General features: G+C 42.6%; 1 protein-coding gene across 1 annotated transcript in view; it reads left to right on the forward strand.

Annotated features, from left to right (window-relative positions):
- The window catches only part of LOC150085119 (uncharacterized), a 199,244-nt gene that overhangs the window by 51,335 nt on the left and 125,928 nt on the right, over positions 1-21,981 (forward strand). The window lies entirely within an intron of this gene.

Genomic DNA, 21,981 nt, shown 5'->3' on the forward strand with positions numbered 1-21,981 from the left:
AGCACGTAGAGTAGAGATAAGTCCTCGAAGACTGGGGGCGTCAATCACACCGGTAAGCATCTGAGAAAGAAGAAGAAGAATATTCCTGGATGCAATGTGAACTCTCCAGGGAGTGATATTTAAGTTGGTGTATAAAACAGCCCTGGAGATGGTGAAAGCATTGCCCGTGACCCTGTTCCTCCATCGCATTACGAGGAATCTATTTATGTACGACGTCGGGGCAGAAGACCAGATTGGTGATGCATACACGTGATCACAATGGGTTGTGGGCACCGCTGCACGTATCCTCCGACTACATCGACGTGGAGTAACCCCGTCATCTCTTGTGCAATTGCTCGAAAAATCTTCGTTTTCATGGTCGAGAAATGGTTTTGGAAAGTGAGGCCCTCGTCCCAAGTCAAGCCGAGGTCGGTGTGAGACTTCACTTTCCTTATCTATCTGCACTCCGTTGTTATGTCATTTTTGATTCTCTTTTTTGTAAAGGTAAGTTGAGCTGACTTTGATGCATTTATTTCCAGACCTATTTGCAGTAGATGTGCTACAAGGCTGTCGATCAGGACGGAGACTCGCTGATTGGTCAGGCGAGTTTGTTCAGCTTCTTTAGACGTTATGTATAATTTGAGGTCGTCTGCATACGATGAGAAATCAGTATACCTTGCGAGAAAGGGTTCAAGGGCAGCGGCGAACAGTACACAGGATAGGACACCTCCCTGTGGTACTCCTCTCGTTATACTGCACTCCTGTTGGAAGGATTTATAGCTGATGATGAGTTGTCTTGGTGTAAGGATGCGGTTGATGGTTTTTAGCAGGCTTCCAGTAATGCCAAAGTACTTTTCCAGAATGTTGATGAGAGCGGGAATTGAGAGCTTATCATAAGCAGATGAAATATCCAGGAAGATGGCGTACAGCTGAGATTTACTGTTGAGAGCAGTTTGAATTTTAAATAGGGTATCCAGTAGGTTTGTATATGTAGATCTTTTGGGGATCACGGTGTGCAGATGTTTTGGTCTATGAGAGAAGCATTGGGCGATCAGTGCTGATAATCAGTGCAATGAGCAAGGTCTGCCGTCGTCCTTCTCAGCGACCCCTCTTCGGATGTTGTGCTGGGGGCTAAAGGCATACTTTCTTTTGCTCTGTGTTGGGTAAACTTTGTGGACTCATTTATTTGTCTATAAGCGTAGACAGAGTTTTGTGAATATTTTAATTATGCCCTCGAGCGGGAACTTTAGGAACTACAGAAATTCAGTTTTGAGAGTTATATTACTCCTTTAACTAAGTCCCAACTCTGCTAAGTCGGCCACAGGTTCTGAATTCTAAATTTTGTGTGCAGTTAGGAATAATGATTCCAGAGCCTGCAACTACCCGTCTGAGGCTAGAAAATTGATGACAGACACGCTGTGGAGTTAGAAATAATAATTGCACAGCTTACAAATGCCTGTCTGAGGCGAGAACATTGAGGACAGTCATGCTGTCGATATTTTAGGCGTCAATAGGCGCTCGTATGTACAAGCTGCAATGAAAACGTGGGAATACGTTGTGGGTAAAATCGTTGAACGGTGAAGACAAGTTTGATAAAACTCTTTAATCTCAGACCCCTTTAGATCATAAATTGAGGGGTTTTGGGTCTGTTTTCAGCAGGGATCTTCGGAGCCGACGCACTTGTTGAATTTTAAATTTATTTATAAATTCTGGACTAAGGGGACACGTTAAAACACGGTTCGTGAAAGTAAGTCTCTTCCATCTGAATGTATATAGCAGAGTATAGTGTACGCCCGTGGGACTATTAAGGATAAGGCCGGTTTTAGAAATTTAATGGGTCGAATTTAAATATAAAAGTAAGAAGTCTTCGGGACTTGGGTTAGCTCTTCCAGTTCCTTTGTTGCATATTTCAATCTAATCTTTGTTTGTACTTCGATGTTCTGATGTCCCTCCCTTGAAGCTAGGGGAAAGCTTTTGGGGCAACTCTTATATTTTGAGTTATCTCTTTTTATTATTATTATTTTTTGAGATTATGTTAGTTTCAGTTCAGCGTATATCTTAAACTATTTCAGACAGAGAGTGGGAGGTTTTGGCTTCCCCTGGGTTCTGGGGATGATATTGCTGTTTAATCTAATAATGACTCGCTATTGATAGAGGTATATTATTGTGCCGACGTGTTCTAACAAGTTTTCTTTTTTAACGAATTAATTTTATTATTATTATTTATATTTTTCTTATTTGCAGGGCGGGCTGCCTGCAGAAGTGATTGCATCCGTGGTATTGCACTACCTCTAATGGATGCATCCACTTGTGCACTTGCACTCGATAGTAAAATCGGGCTTAGGGGCGGGCGCCAGGAAGCGACTGACAGGAGCCAGCCGCTCCCTGGTAGGGGGGGGCGTACAGGGTTGAAACTCCGTAACACCCTAAAGAAACACTTCACAAACACAAAGAGGCCTTTTGACAGAATATTGTTTTCACCACGGATTTGCAAAGTGGAGGGAGCATCACTTAGGTCTTTGGTGCCCCCAAAACAAGAAATTTATACAAACATAGTTTTATTTATAGATATTTGTTCCGCATTTTTATCGCTCAGTATTGGGGTGGAGTGGTGGGGAGTAAAAGTGAAATATGTGATGCCAAATAACCAAATCAATAATGTAAATATATAATTAAAATGTGGTAAGCATCTAATTTCCATGTGTATGTGAGTAGCATATTTCTCTTATATCCGGATGCACTGCCAAGACGTTGATGGAAGTACGGAAACCTCAAGAACTCCTCGTCAGATGGGGGATGACCCTCGAAGTCACCCCGATACACTCGGTTACGTCCTCGACATCTGCAGCTTCGCCATCCACTGTGCCGAAGGTCAAGAGTCACATTTTAAACTCCAAACGGGGGATGTAATTCTGTTTCAGAACAAATCGGTATTCACTAGGTGAGGGGGGGATCCGTGTTTTCTCGGAGTTAAAGACCGCGGAGAAACGCCACTGCGCGGACACGGCCGAAAAGGGGGAGTGCTGCTTCTGCCGCCTCTCAGCAACAGAACTGAGCACGCCTGTTAAGCGAAGCGGAACCGAATCGGACGGTGAAAAGTGGCTCCACGTGAGCACCCGCGTCGAAGAGGAAAATTCTCACGAGAATCGAGCAAAGCGTTCGGAATAAGAGAACCCTCCTGGCGCATACGCGGCCCGGGGGTTAAAACGCGATAAAATAAAACAACTCAAACGGGGTCACCAGCGACACTGCTTCCGAAGGACTTCGTCTGACCCGCTTCTTCCGGGGATAACGGAAAAAGGGCGTTCACGATCCGAAAGACGAAAACAACATCGCAACCAACCCGAGTGCCGGAATGACAACGGAAATTCGGCGATGCCGCGCAGGAAGTCGGTGGCAAGAGCAACCTCGGTGACCTTGAGCAACGGTGATGGAACGGCGCGCGCATCCTACTGGTTACGTCCGATCGCTTATCATCGTTTTAAGGGCATCGATCGAATCCGTAAAATTTAAGATCAACAAACGAGGGAGGGCCGGACATTTTCTTCTTTTTGAAAATTAGAGGCGTCGGAATAAATAAGATCTTTATTGTACAGATCACCGGTACACGCAGGACCATACAATACCCTTCACGGCACCATGCCAGGGAATATTTTACGTCATCGTGTATTGCCTGCAAAGCGCCTGTTCACGGGCCGTGTGGATTGAAAAGCCAGAAGTAACCGACGAGGGACGGTTTCCCTTTCAGTTCTGGTTTTCAACAATTGGGGTTTTCTTCCAACTCGGCCTTCGTACAATTTGCTTCTTTGCTGCAACGCTTGAGTGTCTTCTGCCGAAAGATGTCCAGTCATCCGCATTAACGACAAACTTCTTTTGATTCCGGAAGTTGTTGCGCTACCGGTAAGAACGTAACGGAGAAGATGCCACCTTACGGGACTCCCCTGTTGACTTGTAGATCGCTTTGGAAGTTCCGTTACTGGCAGTGATTTGTCTCATTGCTATCATTGCTAAGACGTGCTCAGTTTCTGGAAATAATCCTTCGAGACGATATTAATTGCAGGGATGGAAATACCGTTAAAAGCGGATGCAAATTCAACGAAGACAACGTCTAATTACCGCGTGAACTTAAGGGCACGTTCAATTTGAATAGGTTCCGTGACACTTGTGATAGTCGATCTTCGGGTAATCAACGAATGCGGGTACTTTGGGTCGACACCACAAGCAGCGATGGCTCATTATATTTAAGGTTGATTTCTGAAACATTCTTTGAAAGGAGCATCCAACAGCTAACAGCCCATAGTCTTTTGCTGATTTCGGATCACTACTTTTGGCTATTGGAAAGAGCGATCCCAAATCCTAAATGTGAAGAAGTAGATCTGTGCTGTATACGCTACTGACCTTAATCTTATGTCTATATACAGATATATATATATACAGATATAATCTTTATTGTGAACAAAAGTGGTGGTATATAGAAACAGTACATCGTTCACAGCAGCAATGCCAGGGGTTCTACACTGGCTGATGGACAATGGCCTTGGGGTACCGAGCCCACATCGAGATTCGGGTTCATCCCCCCAGAGCCAAGAACAAAATCAGTTTCAGAAATTATTTACAATATATTGGTCATTATTACACTGCCCGTGTTAATGTGCACTTTGCTGGTTGAGGTTGGCCATCGAGGATCTGTCTCTGGTATTTCTGATCCTTCGCGAACTTGTAGAGGTTGCCGTCGATTGCTTGGACTGTGGTGAGCATTTGCCTGGGGAGAAAACAGTCCCATAGAGCTAGGCTGTTAGGGTGGGCTATAAGTGCGGGAGCTGACCTTAGTCAAGGTTGAGGGATTCTCCAGCTGTACAGTTAAATAAATAATTCTTTATTATGAAGTACAGCGTTACAGCACAATACCCCATCGCGGCGACGAGTGCCAAGGGTTCACATGTACCAGTTTGAGAAAACGCAACAAAATACGGCATACAAACACAAAACACAGCGTACAAAAAAGAACAGAATACAACTTGGCAATGATTCATTAGGGCTCCGGTGATGACAAATTTCAACATGGGGACTGGAGCATCGTGATCCTCTTTTAGGAGGTCAGGGTTCAAGGACTTTGATAAAGTTGCATCTGTCCTTCTTGTTACTTATTAGCCTGTCAAAGTCGACGTCCACAGAGTTCAGGGCAACGATCATCTGCATGGGGAGAAACCTGTCAGTGAGTGCAACTCTCTCTCTTGTGGTGAGCCACACCTGCAGGTGACTTAGGCTTAGCCGTGCGATCCTCCACAATCAGAGAAACTGGGAAACCTCACTGGAACGTAACAATTAATATTGCTAATTACCGCGTGAACTTAAGGGCACGTTCAATTTGACTAGGTTCCGTGACACTTGTGGTAGTCGATGAGTTTTGAAACTCATTTGCAGGTGCTGCAAATGAGTTTCAAAATCTGTTGCTAGAACTGGCAAACAGAGAGAGTGGTAAACCTCACTGGATGATGTAAATAGTGTAAAAACGCTGTATTTTGTAAGCTGTATTGTATTTGTATGCCGTATTTTATTCTGTTTTCCCCAAACTGCTACTTGTGAACCCCTGGCGTCTTGGTCCCTTGAGATTGTCACAGACATTCTCTCAGATTTGCCAGACAAGCTGTACTTGCTACCTGGGAGTCTAAAACGCTGATGGAACTGATATTCGGGTGACACTCAAGTCAAGTGGACCCAATTTCGCCGAAGTGGAACCCAACTACAGACGGTCTGTGAGAGCCAAATCCTCTGCTTCCATCTTCAGAGTGGTGGGACTTTAGTAATCCTGGGTATAACGCTCATGCGCAAGCGCATTGCGGGTGACCACCCAGGTGTGAACAGACGTAAGCAGGGGTCGAGGTGTCGCGCCGACACCCCACGGAGGTATGTCGCCCCTCTGTGTTACCAGGCAATAATAGGTGGTGATGACTCTCATCAACCGGTGCAATTCTATCACTTTGCTTATTGGAGGCTTGAAGTGGTGGAACCCATGTTTAGTCTCCAGAGCTAAGTTCCGGTCAACCCTTCCACATCTCTTCCATCATTATTATTATTATTAAAATCCGTTTATTAAAAAATAGCAAGTGTTTGCTGTCACCCCTTATACACAGCCGACCGGCTAGAAGGGTGTACAAAATGCAAGAATTGCAATTATGTACAATATAAGAAGGGTGTACAAAAAGCAAAAATTACAATTATTTACAGTATTTACAATATAAGAAGAGTGTACAAAAATGTACGAATACAATTATTTACAAAAGTGTGTATATTTACAATATTGTTTACAAATTCGCTCATTGTCAAGATTATAGTTGAAGTAAGCTGTGCACTTCTGAGATGCTCTTCACTCTCTACTGCTTGCTTTCGGAGTATTTCACAGGGTCTATTGTCAATGAATTGAAAAGGTTCACTGCGTTGTTTGGGAAGAAGTTCTTCAGACAGCACAGGTTGGATAGTTTAGAATGCAAAGGTAAGTAGGGACTGTCATTACTGCGTCCAGCACGTGGAGTGACGATAACTCCGTTAAGAATGGGTGGTCAATCACACCAGTAAGCATCTGAGAAAGAAGAAGAATATTCCTGGATGCAATGCGAACTCTCCAGGGAGTGATATTTAAGTTGGTATATAACACAGCCCTGGAGATGGTGAAAGCATTGCCCGTGACCCTGTTCATCCATCGCATTACCCAGTACTCGACTGCGAGGAATCTATTTATGTACGACGTCGGGGCAGAAGACCAGATTGCTAATGCATACAATGCGATAGGTTGTAGGCACCGCTGAACGTATCCTCCGACTACATCTACGTTCAGTAACCCCGTCAGCTCTTGTCGAATTGCCCACATCGCCGAGAAAGTCTTCGTTTTCATGGTCGAGAAATGGTTCTGAAAAGTGAGGCCCTCGTCCCAAGTGAAGCCGAGGTCAGTGTGAGACTTCACTTTCCTTATCTGCACTCCGTTGTGATAGGCTGTGATGTCATTTTTTATTCTCTTTTTTGTGAAGGTAAGTTGAGCTGACTTTGATGCATTTATTTCCAGACCTATTTGCAGTAGATATGCTACAAGGCTGTCAATCAGGACGGAGACTTGCTGATTGGGCAGATGAGTTTGTTCAGCTTCTTTAGACGTTATGTATAATTTGAGGTCGTCTGCATACGATGAGAAATCAGTATACCTTGCGAGGAAGGGTTCAAGGGCAGCGGCGAACAGTACACAGGATAGGACACCTCCCTGTGGTACTCCTCTCGTTATACTGCACTCCTGTTGAAAGGATTTATAGCTGATGATGAGTTGTCTTTGTGTAAGGATGCGGTTGATGGTTTTTAGCAGGCTTCCAGTAATGCCAAAGTACTTTTCTAGAATGTTGATGAGAGCGGGAATTGAGAGCTTATCATAAGCAGATGAAATATCCAGGAAGATGACGTCTAGCTGGGATTTACTGTTGAGAGCAGTTTGAATTTTAAATAGGGTATCCAGTAGGTTTGTATATGTAGATCTTTTGGGGATCACGGTGTGCAAATGTTTCGGTCTATGAGAGAAGCATTGGGCGATCAGTGCTGATAAGATAGCTTTCTCAAACACTTTTAATAGAGAGCAACCCACTGAGATCGGTCTCAAGTCCTTAGGTTCCTTTGGGTTTCTACTTTTGGGTATGGGTTGTACCCTGTAGTGATTCCACATTGTCGGGATTGATCCGGACTTCAATATGCGGTTAAAGATTACAAGAAGGGGCTCCACAATGAAGGCACTACACACTTTAACCATGAAGAGGGGGAAGCCGTCAGGATCAATTGTAGATTTATTAGCAAGTCTATTGATCGTATTTATAAGTTGTTGTTTTGTTAGCGTTATAGTTGAAAGGGGCTGTCTGGAGTGCATGATGAAATCACTTAGGTTTGGGGTTTTTGGGTCTAATGGTAACGCGTTGAAAGTTGAAGATACCCATTCCTGAAATACCTTCTCATCGATATGGAAATCTTTGTTGCATTTGGATGTAATACGTTTCGAGCGGTTTATTCTGTTGAGTGCCAGCTGCCGGATTGCATTTCGTTTACATTTGAGGAAGGTTGCCCGCTCTTTCTTGTACATCTGGTAGTCAGCTGAGTTATGGTACTTTTTCCATATTCTGAATGCTTTTTGTTTCCTCTTGAATGCTATTTGGACTTCGGCATTGAACCATGTATTGGATCTATCAGAGAGTTTTAATTGTTTGGAAGCTCCTTGGGAGGCAATTTCAAGCAGCTGGTTAGCCAGGTTAGATGTAGCAGTGTCTATTGATTCCTGCTGTAGATCCTTCCAGTTTATTTCTATGAGACGCGCAAGGATGATCTCTGGGTTTAAATATTTGATGGAGAATACTGTTTTGGTAATCTTCTGGTTCCTGAGAGTTTCATCAGTGTTTGAGTTTACAGTGACGTTAAACTCAAACGTGATGGGAGAGTGATCGGAGGGGAAGCTGTGGTGTTCAGTGGTCAGACCTAGGTGTGGAAGATTGTGGAATAATAGATCCAGCATCTGGTTTCCCCTGGTAGGAGGTGTGGTTTGGTGAAATAAGCCAAACGTGCCAATGGCTGATATGAGATCCTCAGTGGCCTCATCATGTCTAGGCGTAGGCATGTTGAAATCGCCTATAATGAAGGTGGGGATGTTGGGGACTAAGTTGGCTGCTATCCATGCTATCAGTTCATTTCGTGAATCTTCTGTGTGGTCAGGGGGTAGATATACAAGACAAATTTGTAGTTGTATGGTATCCTTTCTTAATGTGGCACATAGGGCTTCGAATTTATCTGATTTGGAAACCTGAAATCTGGATTGCTTGAAACTGGATGAGTACAGTAACGCAACACCTCCACCGCGTCTGCTATCCCTGGAATTATGGAGGCTGAGGTAATCAAGAGGCTGACCTATGACATCCAGTTGCCTTCCGTGAGATAACCAGGTTTCTGTCAAGCAGATGAACTGATATTCAGCTAGTAACATGATGGTTTGTAGGGGGTGTAGTTTATTGCTGATACTGCGTACGTTTTGGTAGAAGCATTTAAGGGGAGTTATTGAGACAGGTTGGCATGAGGCTGACCTTGGTTGCTATCCCTGTATTATTGTCGATCTTGTGCGGTAGGATGCGGAAGATGTCCGTTCTTTGTACATTTTTACTAGAGTTCCTGGCGGCCAGGTGCTGGTATCTAGTACTTTTAGTTCATCCTGTTTTTCACAAGTAATTGTGAATGAAGAATAGGAGGGATATCTTGTTTTCACAGGTCTCACAGCCACCTTGATCCCTATTTGTTCCTCAAAGAATTTAGATATATTTGCATCGGTTGTGGACGGTCCAAGTCTCGAAATGAAGATTTTCGATTTTGTTTGGACGGATGTTATATTGTACATTTTCTCCAATACGTTGGATTGGTTGACTGGTGTGGTTTTGTTGGGGTATGCTGGTGATGTTTCTTGAGTGGGACCGGTCCCCTGGGCTACCAATCTATTTACAGACCTATCTTGGTGAGAAGTTGGATTATTGATCGTTAATGACACTTCCGAAGGGGAATTAGGTCGCGATCGTTCGACGGGTGACTGCTGGGAGACAATATGTGCATAAGTGGGTTTTTTATTGGTGACACCACTCAAGCTTGAGTGTAGGCATCGAGCATTTTGAGACGCTTCATTGTGAGAAACGGTTGCTTCAGATATATAATCGATATCACACCTAGGTTCACAAGGGTGCTCTAATACAGGTAATTGACTCAATTCGATGGGGGTAGGCAGGGCGCTGTGTTTCCTATTAGTTAAAGATTGTTTTTCTTTAGTACTGCTGGTTTGAGGTTTAGTGGGTTTCTTCATGCTTTGATGACTATCACTATAAGCTGGTATCATGTATTCATTTGATGTAGCTCCTTTGACATTTCGATGGTTTTGTTCTATGACAGAAGGCTGGTTCACAACGGTGAACTTATTTCTAATTACTTCTGCCTTTAGTAGTTGTACTTCTTCAAGTAGGCTTGAGTTTTGTGCTTTAATTTGCTTAATCTCATTAATGAGAGTATTCAGCTGACTGTTTATGAGAATCACATAATCATTACTTATCCGGGGGTAGTTTTCCCCTTGTATCGAAGTTGTTGCCGTTTGGGAATATTTAGTGGCCGAGGTAGCTACGTCATGCATAACTTCTTCAGGGTGGCATTCAATTGTCCTGTAGTGCAACAGAGAAGTGGAGACAGCATCGTCATCTGTGGGGTATTGATTGTCGCCCTCGGCGATTTGTACCTGTTCATCGGTAGTTTCAGGTGTGGTGCTTGTGCTAAGGTATGGTAGGATAGTGTTTTTTTCCTGTGCAGATGATATAGTTTCAGTCGATGTGCAGGGTATCACATCATGTTGGGAAAGTGCCCTTAATCCCTCGTTGTCAGGTATTTCCTTGCATGAAACACAAGAAAAATTTCGTCTCCGTTGCTTATTCATCTTTTTTAGGTCGATTTTGAGGCATGACCCACAAAAGGTAGAACAGCATGTAACACAGATAATGCATAGCTCCGTGTTTAATTTGCATAATTTGCATTCGGTTATGGTAAAGACTTCATTCAATTCTGTCATGTTTGAATGTCTGTAGGAGAAAAAACAAATGCTCGTGTTTGAAGGTTTTTACAGGCTAAAACGACGGTATTTGGTTCGGCGAGCTTGACACTGATCTTAGGAATGCAGTTAATCCGTTTGCGTGGGACGTAAATCTCTGGGGGTTAGTGATTGACGTGTATCACTAGGGCAACTGACATTGATTTGTAGCTGGCAGCGATAATACAGCTTGTTAGTGTCCGTTTATGAGATTCTGCAATATGAGAAAGAAAAAAACTGCAAATAATAAATACCTGGGAGCCTTTATCGCCTTAAAGTTGATGTCTTCCTTTTCAGAGTCACTTGACGAGCATAACAACACCAAAATCACCGTATACACTTAGACATAACTACATTAATATTCATGATTATTGAGAGCAACGTACATGCGTGACCGTACCGTCCGACACCACCTCTCATAATCTTAAGATCATGCAGTATGATTGACGACTTTTGAGGTTATGATGGACATCATGGCGAGATCCAATTTTCCTTACATTCGAGCGTACAGCTCTAAAACGGTGTTCGCAGACCGACCGCTAGTTAGTACACCAGACCGAACCTATTGGTAACTCTCCTCGCCAACCCAAATTTCCTCCTGGTGGGGCATGGGCATTCGCCACTGGCTTATAATGGGATCGTCTCCTCTATTGATCCCATTTATTCTGTCTTTCTCCCCTCCAGTCTTCAGTCTCCTCTCCCTCTCTATCTGCCCGCCAGCGTATACCCCACAGATCAAAATTCAATATCATCCAAATTAAGCTCGCCCAAATTTCAGTCTTTCAATCTAGCGTTCAACCCACGCAAACGTAATTTTTTTTTTTTTTTTCTTTTTAAGGTCCTAGCCACTGAAATCTCAGGAAACTAGATGGCAGGGCCTGCCAGAGTACAGAGCAAAGTAGAACTACTAGGTACCTGGTCTGCCTCCACGGGGCGAATTGTGGGTAACGCTGGGCCTCAGCAGGGATTTGGCGGCTAAATGGCCAGAACAACGACATCACACGCCTCAAGATGCATATTCTTTTAAATCTCTGGCCTTTACAGTGAACTGTATCACACCACAATGTAAACTACGCGGAGATGGGGAAACCCCTGGTGCCGTTTGACCCTAAACTCACACACTTTATTATTGGTAACTTTTTCTGATCAATGAGGAAGACCATTACCACGCTTTCCCTGCCTTCGCCATTGATCTCTTCACCAGAAGAAGATCACTGGTACAACGTCCTGGAAATAATGCACTTTGATCAACAGCCTTTTCTCATATACTGAACATCTCCACCTCAGATTCGTTCAGATTCGAATGTCTTAACTCGACTGTGAACATCTTCACCTAGATTGTGACCACTTCTAGCTACTGGACTTGACACTCAGGTCGCTTCAATTCTTTCATCAGTGTCTCTCTCTTGATACGTGTCTGTCTTCCCACCCTCTTGAGGGCCCTCTATGGAGGGCGCAGACTCTCTTTAAAAATTACAGCTGTTAGTTACAGGCTCCGAAAAAGCGATAAGCGTTTGCCTTTTTATTTGCCTATTCTACTTAATACGTAGTCTTATAGTTACAGTTATTTTTATTTTTAATTTAGATAAGAGTTTTTGTGGATTACTACTTAATTTACATAAAACCGTTATTCCGTTCGAATCTTGAAGCCATTGTTTTTGTATAGAGTGGTAGAGAATTCAAATTTTTAATTGAGATATCTAGGTAGCTCTAACGTATAATTTATAGAGCTTCACTGTTTCTATTAGATAGCGTAATATTGACATTTAATTAATTTAATTTTTTAATCTTATTAATTTAAAGTATCATGCCCCAAACTAGAGCAGCAAAGCAACGGGTTCAAAGTGGCAGGAGTGCTGGGACTCGGGGGAGAACTGACGGGGGCGATTCTCCAACGCATCCCAGCCTAAAAAAATGTGCAACTTGTGAAATGTTTGCCGAACTCTCTGGAATGGAACATGACATTGCCATGGAGGATGTCTTTGTGTGCGCGCGATGTAAGGAGTGTAAGGAAATCAGGCGACAACTCAGCGTTGTTATGGGCCTATATGAGAGTTTGAAGGACACGGTGGATGCCCTCGAAAGATCTAAATTGAGGGCCCTAGGGGCTCTCAGCTGCCCCACATCAACACCAAAGCTTGCACTTGGTCATCACGCAACACAGCGGCAACCCCCAAGGCAGAATGCGCTGGTCCCACAGGAACTAGTAGTTGTTGGTGACTCTATTGTCAGGGAAACGGGAAACATCCTTTGTAAAAAGGATAGGTGGAACAGGACCAGGGTATGTCTGCCAGGGGCAAAGGTTGATGACGTTGTAGAGCGGATATCATCTTTCAAGGGCACAAAAGGTGATGTTGTTGTACACGTTGGCACTAATGATATTAAGAGTAGGAGACAGGCAGAATTACTTAACAAGTATTATTATTATTATTATTTATTCATTTTATTACATATGCTTCACCCCTGAACAGCCTTCAGCTAGGAGGGTGCCTATATACATTTATACATTATAAGTTAGAGAGCAAACATAGAAATCGTACATCTAAAGTGAGCAAATAAAGCAGATACAAATATATACAGTGACACAAGCAAAAGACAGAGACATATAAACACATACGCGTCCTAATATATGCATTTACAGCTAATACATCTGTACATACAAACCACACATCGATTTAAAATAAATTAATTCATCAGTAAAGTAGAGTTCATGGGAGATTCCATCCTGAAGGAGATAATCAGGAAACTTCTACAGTTGTATGTGGTGGTGGTACATGTCTTGTATCTTCTCATATCTGTACGCTTTCTCATCACAGAACTTGTGGGGATCAATCTTCAGGGTGTTGTACGTTTGGAGGATTTTAGACGGAAAACATCTTCTAAGCATAGTTAAATTCTCTAATAAGATTCTTCTTAGGGGATTCCAAGCACTATTGCAAAGGGCGCGGGAAAGCCTAGGGCCTGCAACAAGATTATGGACATTTGGAGCATCAAAGCGATCGGTGAGGAGTTGGCAGAGATTACGCAGATTTCCTGTGATGAGCAACTGATTCCAAGGGGTGCAACCAAGGTTAGCATACATGACTGATCTCGAGATGGTGAAAGGGTGGCCATTAACACGGTTCAACCACCTTAAAATCCAGTACTCGATACCCATGAATTTTTTGATGTTAGTGAGGGAAGCAGAGGACCAGATCGTCGAGGCATACATGGGAATCGGAACAAGACATGTTTGTATGTAGTGAGTGGCAAGTTTTTGGTTGTTTACACCAGTAAGTTCCTGTCTTATCGCCCACATTGCTGACAGAGTTTTTGCTTTAGTGTTGGCGAAGTGCTGTTGGAAGGTCAGGCCTCCATCCCAGGTGAGCCCTAGATCAGTGTGATGAGAAACCTTTTGGACTCTAATACCATTGATGTAGATGTCTATGTTCATCTTCTTCTTCAAGTTGGTGAAAGACATTTGTGCTGACTTGGTCGGATTTATGGATAGGCCAATATTCTCAAGATAATGGTCAAGTTCTTCTGTTAGGGCAGTGGCATGGGCGGTGATTGCTTCAGATTTGTCACCTTGTTTTGACGAGATGAAGAGTTTTATATCATCTGCGTAAGAGCTGCAGTCAGGATGCGTAGAGGAAGGGGTCCAAAGCGGCAGCAAAAAATAGTGCGGAAAGGACGCCACCTTGGGGTACTCCTCTGTAGACGACGTGGTTCGATTGGAAGGTTCTATGTTCTACTCTCAAATGCCTTTGTTTGAGAATGGAAACGATGACTTTTAATAAGCCTCCCTCTATTCTGAAATGCCTTTCAAGTATTGTCATCAAGGAATTGATTGAGACATCTAAAGCAGCTTTAATGTCTTAAAATACTACATCAATGTGTTCTTTGGCGTTCAGAGTCGTTTGGATCCGAAATAGGGTGCCCATTAGATTAGTCACAGTTGATCTCTTTGGAATTACAGTGTGTAAATATGGTGGTCTTTTATGGAAAAAATGCATAACAAGAATTGGCAGCAGAGTCTTCTCGAACAATTTTAGTAAATTGCAGCTTATGGAGATGGGACGAAAATCCTTCTTGTCTTTCGGATGTTTGACTTTAGGCACGGGTTTTACAATATTATGTTTCCATATTTCAGGGATAATTCCAGTGTGTACGGTTTCTCTAAATATGTGTAGCAAGACTTCAATGATGAATGGACTGCTTACTTTCATGATGAAGAGGGGGAACATATCGGGGCCAGAAGTAGATTTATTTGGGAGACTATTTAATGCCTGAATAACATTTTCTTTGGTTATGGTGATTTCTGTTAGTAGAGGTCTGATATCAAGATTGGATCCGGATGGAGTCATATTATTCATGTAATTTACCAGCCAACTGGTTTTGTCTGGTGCGAGAGAGTTATACTTTAAGTTAGGATCTGGAGAGATTCCGAAGGTACTGTTCGCCCATTCCCTAAATAAGGTTTCGTCCATGGTAAAGCTGGTATTCTTGTTGTTGTTGATTCCTTTAGACTGTTTAAGCTTTTTAGAAATTGCAAAGTTGAACTCTTGACGTTTGTGCTTTAAGAAACAGGCTCGTTCTTTTTTGTAAGCGATGTAGTCTTCAGCGGTTCTGGTTTTCTGCCATTTTCTGTAAGCCTTTTGTTTTCTTACAAACACAAATTTCATATTGTTGTTAAACCACCAGTTAGATCGATGTGAGATCCGAATCTCCTTAGACGCACCAACACAAGCTATTTGAAATAATTCTTCAGCCAGGATGGAAGCGGCTTCAGGCCCTGACTTTTCTAACAGATAGTTCCATTTATACGTAGTGAGGCGATGGAGGATTATTTCTTGCTTAATGAACTTGTTTGAAAAGACTCTTCTCGTATGCAGCGGGCCACATCCTTCAACCGAGGTATTAGAGAGGTCGAAATTGGCATAAAAATTCATTCACAATCTAACGGTTGATGATCTGATTTGAAGAAGAAGGTTGGTTCGATAAGTTCTGCATGAAGTGTGTTGTGAAAAATAAGGTGAAGCTGCTGAAAGTACAGGTCACTGTTGAACAAAAGGCGAGAATTAGGGTTGAATTTGAAAGTGTCTGCAATTCTACACAAACACGATAGAAGGGAGTATATGATGAGAGCCTTGTCGATCAATTCGGCCCTGGAAAGAATGTGCAAGGCTTAAGGTGTAGAATTTTTTTTCAGCCTGGACTATACATGTTAACAGGAGAGACTGCTTCTATAGGGATGGGATACACTTAAACAGAAAAGGGTGCAAGGATATTTGCTGATGCTATCGAGGAAGTGTTAGGTGGGTCGGAAAACTGATAGCTTGGGGGGATACAATGACTAATAGATTAACAGTAGCCACTGGCAGAGGTGAAGGTGATTCTTGCACAGCTTTTATTAGAATAAGTAGCGACCTGGAGCGAGAGGTGTTGGGGGTTTCAGGGATGGATGGCAGTCATCGTGAAATCGGTGTGTATATGGGATGTGTTAGGGTAGTAGTAGCATGTGATGCAAGAAAGCAAGTGTATGAGCTTATGCAGCATCAGCCAAAAAAAAAAAAAAAAAAAATCACACCATTCCCTCCAAATGCCTGTCCAGTTCCTTCTTAAATTTACTCAACCAATCAACTTCCACAACGACAGATGGAAGTTTGTTCCAGCAATTAACCACCCGCTGGCTAAAGGCAAATTTCCGCACATTATTCTACATCTGTCTTTTTTTAATTTGAATTTATGCCCCCTTAGGTTCGTAATCTGAACGTCGATCCATCAGAATTCAGCGTGCTCAACCCATTCAAGGCCTTATACACCTCAATCAGATCACTGCACAAGTGCTTAGTCTCCAGCCACTGCAATTTGCACAACTTAAGCCTCTCTTCGTAAGAGAATCCCTTCATTCAGCTCACCAATTTGTTGCCCTTCTCTGTACAGGCTCAAGCAAATCTACATCCTTCCTAAAATGAGGGCTCCACACCTGTACGCAGTACTCGAGGCGTGGCCTGACCATTGCTTTGTACAGAGGGATAATCACCTCCTTTTCCCTGCTAGCAAAATTCCTATATATCATTGACAAAACCCCATGACCCGCCCTAGCAGCCTGCCTGCACTGATCAGAAAACTTCATATCTGACTGCACAATTACTCCCAGGTCTTTTTCATTTTCTACCACCTTAAGTGTAGTACCACACAGTTGATACGTTTCTTTGGGGTTACTTCTACCCATATGCAGTACTTTGCATTTGTCAAGGTTAAACTTCAGTTGCCACTTCTTAGCCCATCTGCCCAAATTATCTAGATCCTGTTGCAGTAGCAAACTGCCATTACTGTCATTAGCCAACCTTTGTATCATCTGCAAACTTCGACATTAAGCCTGATATACCTTCATCAATATCATTGATAAATACACAAAACAATAGTGGACCCAACACCGAATCCAGCGGGACTCCACTAATAACATTAGTCGACGACGAGGAGCACCCATTGATTCCCACTCTCTGTCGTCCCCCATTCAACCATCCCTTTATCCATTGTAGCAACTTACCCTTAGTACCATTCTGCTCCAATTTGTACAGTAGTCTTCCATGCGCAACAGTGTCAAAAGCTTTCCTGAAATCCAAATATATGATATCAAAATTATTCTTTGCATCCAGTTCCTTTGTAAGCACATCATAATATCCTATCAAATTTGTCAGACAAGACTTTCCCTTAACAAACCCATGCTGCAGTCTTCTCTAGATGATCCTGCAATGCATCTTTAACCAGCGACTCCATTATTTTACCCGGAACAGAAGTTAAAGTAATCAGTCTGTAATTACTCATGTCACCCTTCGATCCCCCTTTGTGGATTGGGGATACATTTGCACACCTCTAGCCCGTAGGAACCTCCCCTGAGCCCAAGGATGCTCTCATAATCATGGCTAAGGGTTTGCTTAGTTGCTTTGCTGCCTCCTTTGATATAATTCATCCACCCCGGTGCCTTTCTTATGTTTAACTTCAACTATTTCTCCTCCACTTTCCTCTCATTTAGTACAAAATCATTAAGCACCCTGCTACAATTTGATAACTTTCTGCCATTTTCAAACCTTAATAACTACTCATGTGTGAATGTAGATGCAAAATACTCATTCAGTTTTTGCTATCTGAGCAGGATCATCAACAGTCGAACCATCGATGTCAAGGGTAACTAGGAGTAGGAGCATGTATGTTTGCATGTATGCCAATGCTAGGAGTTTAGTAAATAAATTTGATGAATTTGAGGTGTTGGTCAAGACATCAAAGGCGGATATTGTTGGACAGCAGAGACGTGGTGTCACAAAGATATAAGGAATGCAGAACTGGGATTTGGGGAGTACAACATCTACCGAAAGGACAGACAGGATAGGAAGGGAGGAGGGGTTATGCTGTTAATTAAGAAAAACGTAAAATCAAATGAAATGCATCCAAATGATATGGGTGGACAATGCAATGTTGAGTCAGTTTGGTGTGAGATAAGCACTGCGAAAGGAAAAATAAGGGTAGGAGTGTGTTATAGACCTAATGACTCGAATGAGTACAATGAACAATTGTATAGAGAAATAGAGTGGGCTAGTAAATCGGAATGTCTTATAATGCGGGATTTCAACTTCCCAGATATTGACTGGAACTTGTGGGTTGAGCACTCACACACTAGTCAGAACTTTGTGGATTTATTGGATGATTGTTTGCTACATCAGCATGTTCGGAAGGCAACTAGAGGGAGGAATACTCTTGATTTGATTATCAGCAGTGATTCTTCATGCATTAAGAATCTGCAGATAAATGAACCACTAGGTGGCAGTGATCACAGTGTGCTGAAGTGGGATTTACTCAAAGAGGTAACTACCATCAGGGGTAAAGGAAAGGGTTTCTGTTTCCGTAAGGGTGAGTACAGTGGTCTTCGAGAATTTTTAAATCCTGTACAGTGGGATCAACTGACGATTTTACCAACAGCAAATTCAAAATGGAAGCATTCAAAAAACTTATCTTGGAAATTACACAACCAACTAAGAAATATCGTTCAAGGTTTAGGCCTAAATGGTTATCAAATAAACTAATGAGACTCGTAACAGAGGAGAAAAACGCATGGGATGCATATAAATTATCAGGTGACGCAGAAGCCTATGGCAGATATAAGCAAGTCTGTAATCAGGTCACAAAGGAGGTTAGGCAGGCGAAGGCAGATTACGAGAAATCCTCGGCAAAAGATGCTAAGAAAAACAGCAAGGATTTCTTTACTTATATAAACTCTAAAAGGAAGGGGATGAATTTGATTGGTCCACTTCACATCGATGGTTCGACTGTTGATGATCCTGCTCAGATAGCAAACAAACTGAATTTTTTTTTTTGCATCTACATTCACACGTGAGTAATTATTAAGATTTGAAAATGGCAGAAGGTTATCAAATTGTAGCAGGATACTTAATGATTTTGGAATAACTGAGAGCAAAGTGGAGGAGAAATTGTTGAAGTTAAACGTAAGAAATGGAGGAGATCTATCCACTTATATTAAAGGAGGTAAGCAAACCCTTAGCCAAAATTATGAGTGCATCCTTGGACTCAGGGGAGGTTCCCACGGACTGGAGATGTGCAATGTATCCCTAATTCACAAAGGGGGATCGAAGGGTGACACGAGTAATTACAGACCAGTTAGTTTAACTTCTGTTCCGGGTAAAATAATGGAGTCACTGGTTAAAGATGCATTGCAGGATCATCTAGACAAGACTGCATGGATTTGTTAAGGGGAAAGTCTTGTCTGACAAATTTGATAGGATATTATGATGTGGTTACAAAGGAACTGGATGCAAAAAATAATTTTGATATCATATATTTGGATTTCAGGAAAGCTTTTGACACTGTTGCGCATGGAAGACTACTGTACAAATTGGAGCAGAACGGTATTAAGGGTAAGTTGTTGCAATGGATAAAAGGATGGTTAAGTGGAAGAAGACAGAGGGTGGTAATCATTGGGTGCTGCTCTTCGTGGACTAAAGTTAGCATTAGCATTAGCATTAGCAGAGGCATTTGATACAAGAAAGCAAGCTTATGCAGCATCAACCAAAAAAAAAAAAAAAAAGTAACATAAATAAATAAAAAATAACCACTTCCACTTCACCCCTCTGTTCGTTCGAAATACCTGTCCAGCTGAGCCTTTCGGAGAGAATCTCAGTTATCGGTTCACCTCAGATGCCCAAATTATTCGCTGTATGATTCCTTTCGCCTCAAAGGTGGTACTTGTGCATATGTCCGTTCTGATATTCCCTGACTTTGTAATTTCGAATCTCCTGTCTTCGATCTTCTCTGGCTTAAAATCTCTCTACCTCAATCTGTCAAATTCATCAGAAGGATTTTGAGGAATCTTGATGCTAAGAAAGCTCCAGGTCCCGATGGTATTTCTCCACTTGTTCTCAAAACGTGTGCTCCTGAACTTACTCCTCTTCTTTGCCGCCTTTTTACACACTTTCTTATTCCGAAGGTTTTCCCTTCTGCTTGGAAATTTTCTCATATCCAGCGAGTTCCTAAAAAGAGTGACAAGTCCTTCCCATCCAATAATTGTCACATTGCAATTACTTCTATTTTTTCTAAAGTAATCGAGAAATCTATTAACCATGATTGCGTCTGATCAACAATCGTCAGTATGGATTCCGTCAATGTGTCCATCCACTGGGGATATTCTGGCTTATGTTACCCATTTATGGACTAATTCAATGGATAGGTTCGGTGAAACACAAGCAGTTGCTCTTGACATCTCAAAGGCTTTTGATCGTGTTTGGCATAAAGGTCTTCTAAACAAGCTTCCATCTTATGGTTTGCCAACTGTTTTTAGTAATTGGTTATCCAGTTTTCTCTCTGATCGCTCACTGAGAGTGATGGTAGATGGCTCTCTGTCTTCTAACTTCTTCACTAATACCGGTGTCCCCCAAGGTTCAGTTCTTTCCCCCACTCTTTTCCTCTTGTATATCAATGACCTTCTTCCATTGACTGGAAATCCTATCCATAGTTTTGCCGATGATAGCACTTTCCATTTTGAGAAACCTTGTCCTGCTCAATCAGTTTCAACTTCTCGAAAATCTGCTACCAATTCCTTAAATGCCGATCTTCAAGTAATTCTCCAGTGGGGCAAAGACAACTTAGTTGATTTCAACCTTTCTAAAACTCAGTCTTGTCTTATATCTCGCAAAAAGGATTCTTCTGCTCCTATGCTTATGTTTAGTGACAATCCGATTTCTAGGCCAAATGATATATCCCTTTTGGGGATTACCCTGACTTCTAATCTCTCTTGGCACAAGCACATTACAAATATTGGTTCCTCTGCATCTAAAAAACTTGGTTTTCTCTTTCGTTCTCGGTGTTACTTTTCTTCCAAACAGCTGCTCACTCTGTATAAATCGCAAATCCGCCCTGCCATGGAATATTGTTCCCACATCTGGAATGAGAGAGAGAGAGAGAGAGAGAGAGAGAGAGAGAGAGAGAGAGAGAGAGAGAGAGAGAATCTGTATTTCCCTTCACGGCCATAAAGCCAGGGGTTTACAGCCTTCCGAAACTTCCGGGAAAATCGAACAATTAATTTACAAAATGAAAAAAAGGTAATTTTACAAAGAAAACATATTTTGACACAAAGAAGAGAACTCCTTACGAGAGTTAAATCTGATCGAGCTTAACAGAGATAGACATTTAAACAAATGTCAAGGACCTCATTATGGTAGTGTGACTTTGCAATTGGCCTTGCTGAATCTATAGGTACCATCGAGCAACACTTTGACCCGATGAATTGCCATTAACCACCCGGAATGTTATCTTCGTTTTCTCGTATAATTTCGAGCGAAATCCCTCGGCTGGAAAGGCGCATTCAAAAGAGCCAAGAAGGCGACCCCCGTGAGAACCCGTTAAAAGAGAGAAAGGTTAACGGCACGTTGGGGTGGGGGAAGTGTGTGTGTGTCTCCCCAACCGTCTTTGAGTCAGTTTTAAGTGCTCGGGAGAACAGCGAGACAGATCGCGGCAGTTAGTTCCATCAGCGTCATCTGAGGAAGTTCGGGTGGTTGTTCCGCCATCTCCGACAGGTTACTCGCGACGGGCGAGAAGTGGTGAAGTCGGTGGATGATGCGGGAACCAGTGGACGCCTCGTTTACCTATGGCACTGACAAGGTCGTGCGAAAGCAGATCGTTACGTCCGAAGAAATAGTGGCGACCTTCCCTCCGCCTGCTTGCCGCGTCGTGTCGCCTCAAATACTTTTACGAATTGTCGAAGAAACTCCGGCGCCTCGTCCTCGGGTCACGGTGTCATCGCAATTATCGAGGAACGGAAGCGGGAAGTCGCGGGACCAGGTGAGTTCCATCTGACCTCCGGGTGTTTGTGTCAACGAAAA

Source organism: Mastigoproctus giganteus, chromosome 5 (genome assembly GCF_048544385.1).
Source record: "Mastigoproctus giganteus isolate SK-2022 chromosome 5, ASM4854438v1, whole genome shotgun sequence".
Classification (NCBI taxonomy): domain Eukaryota; kingdom Metazoa; phylum Arthropoda; class Arachnida; order Uropygi; family Thelyphonidae; genus Mastigoproctus; species Mastigoproctus giganteus.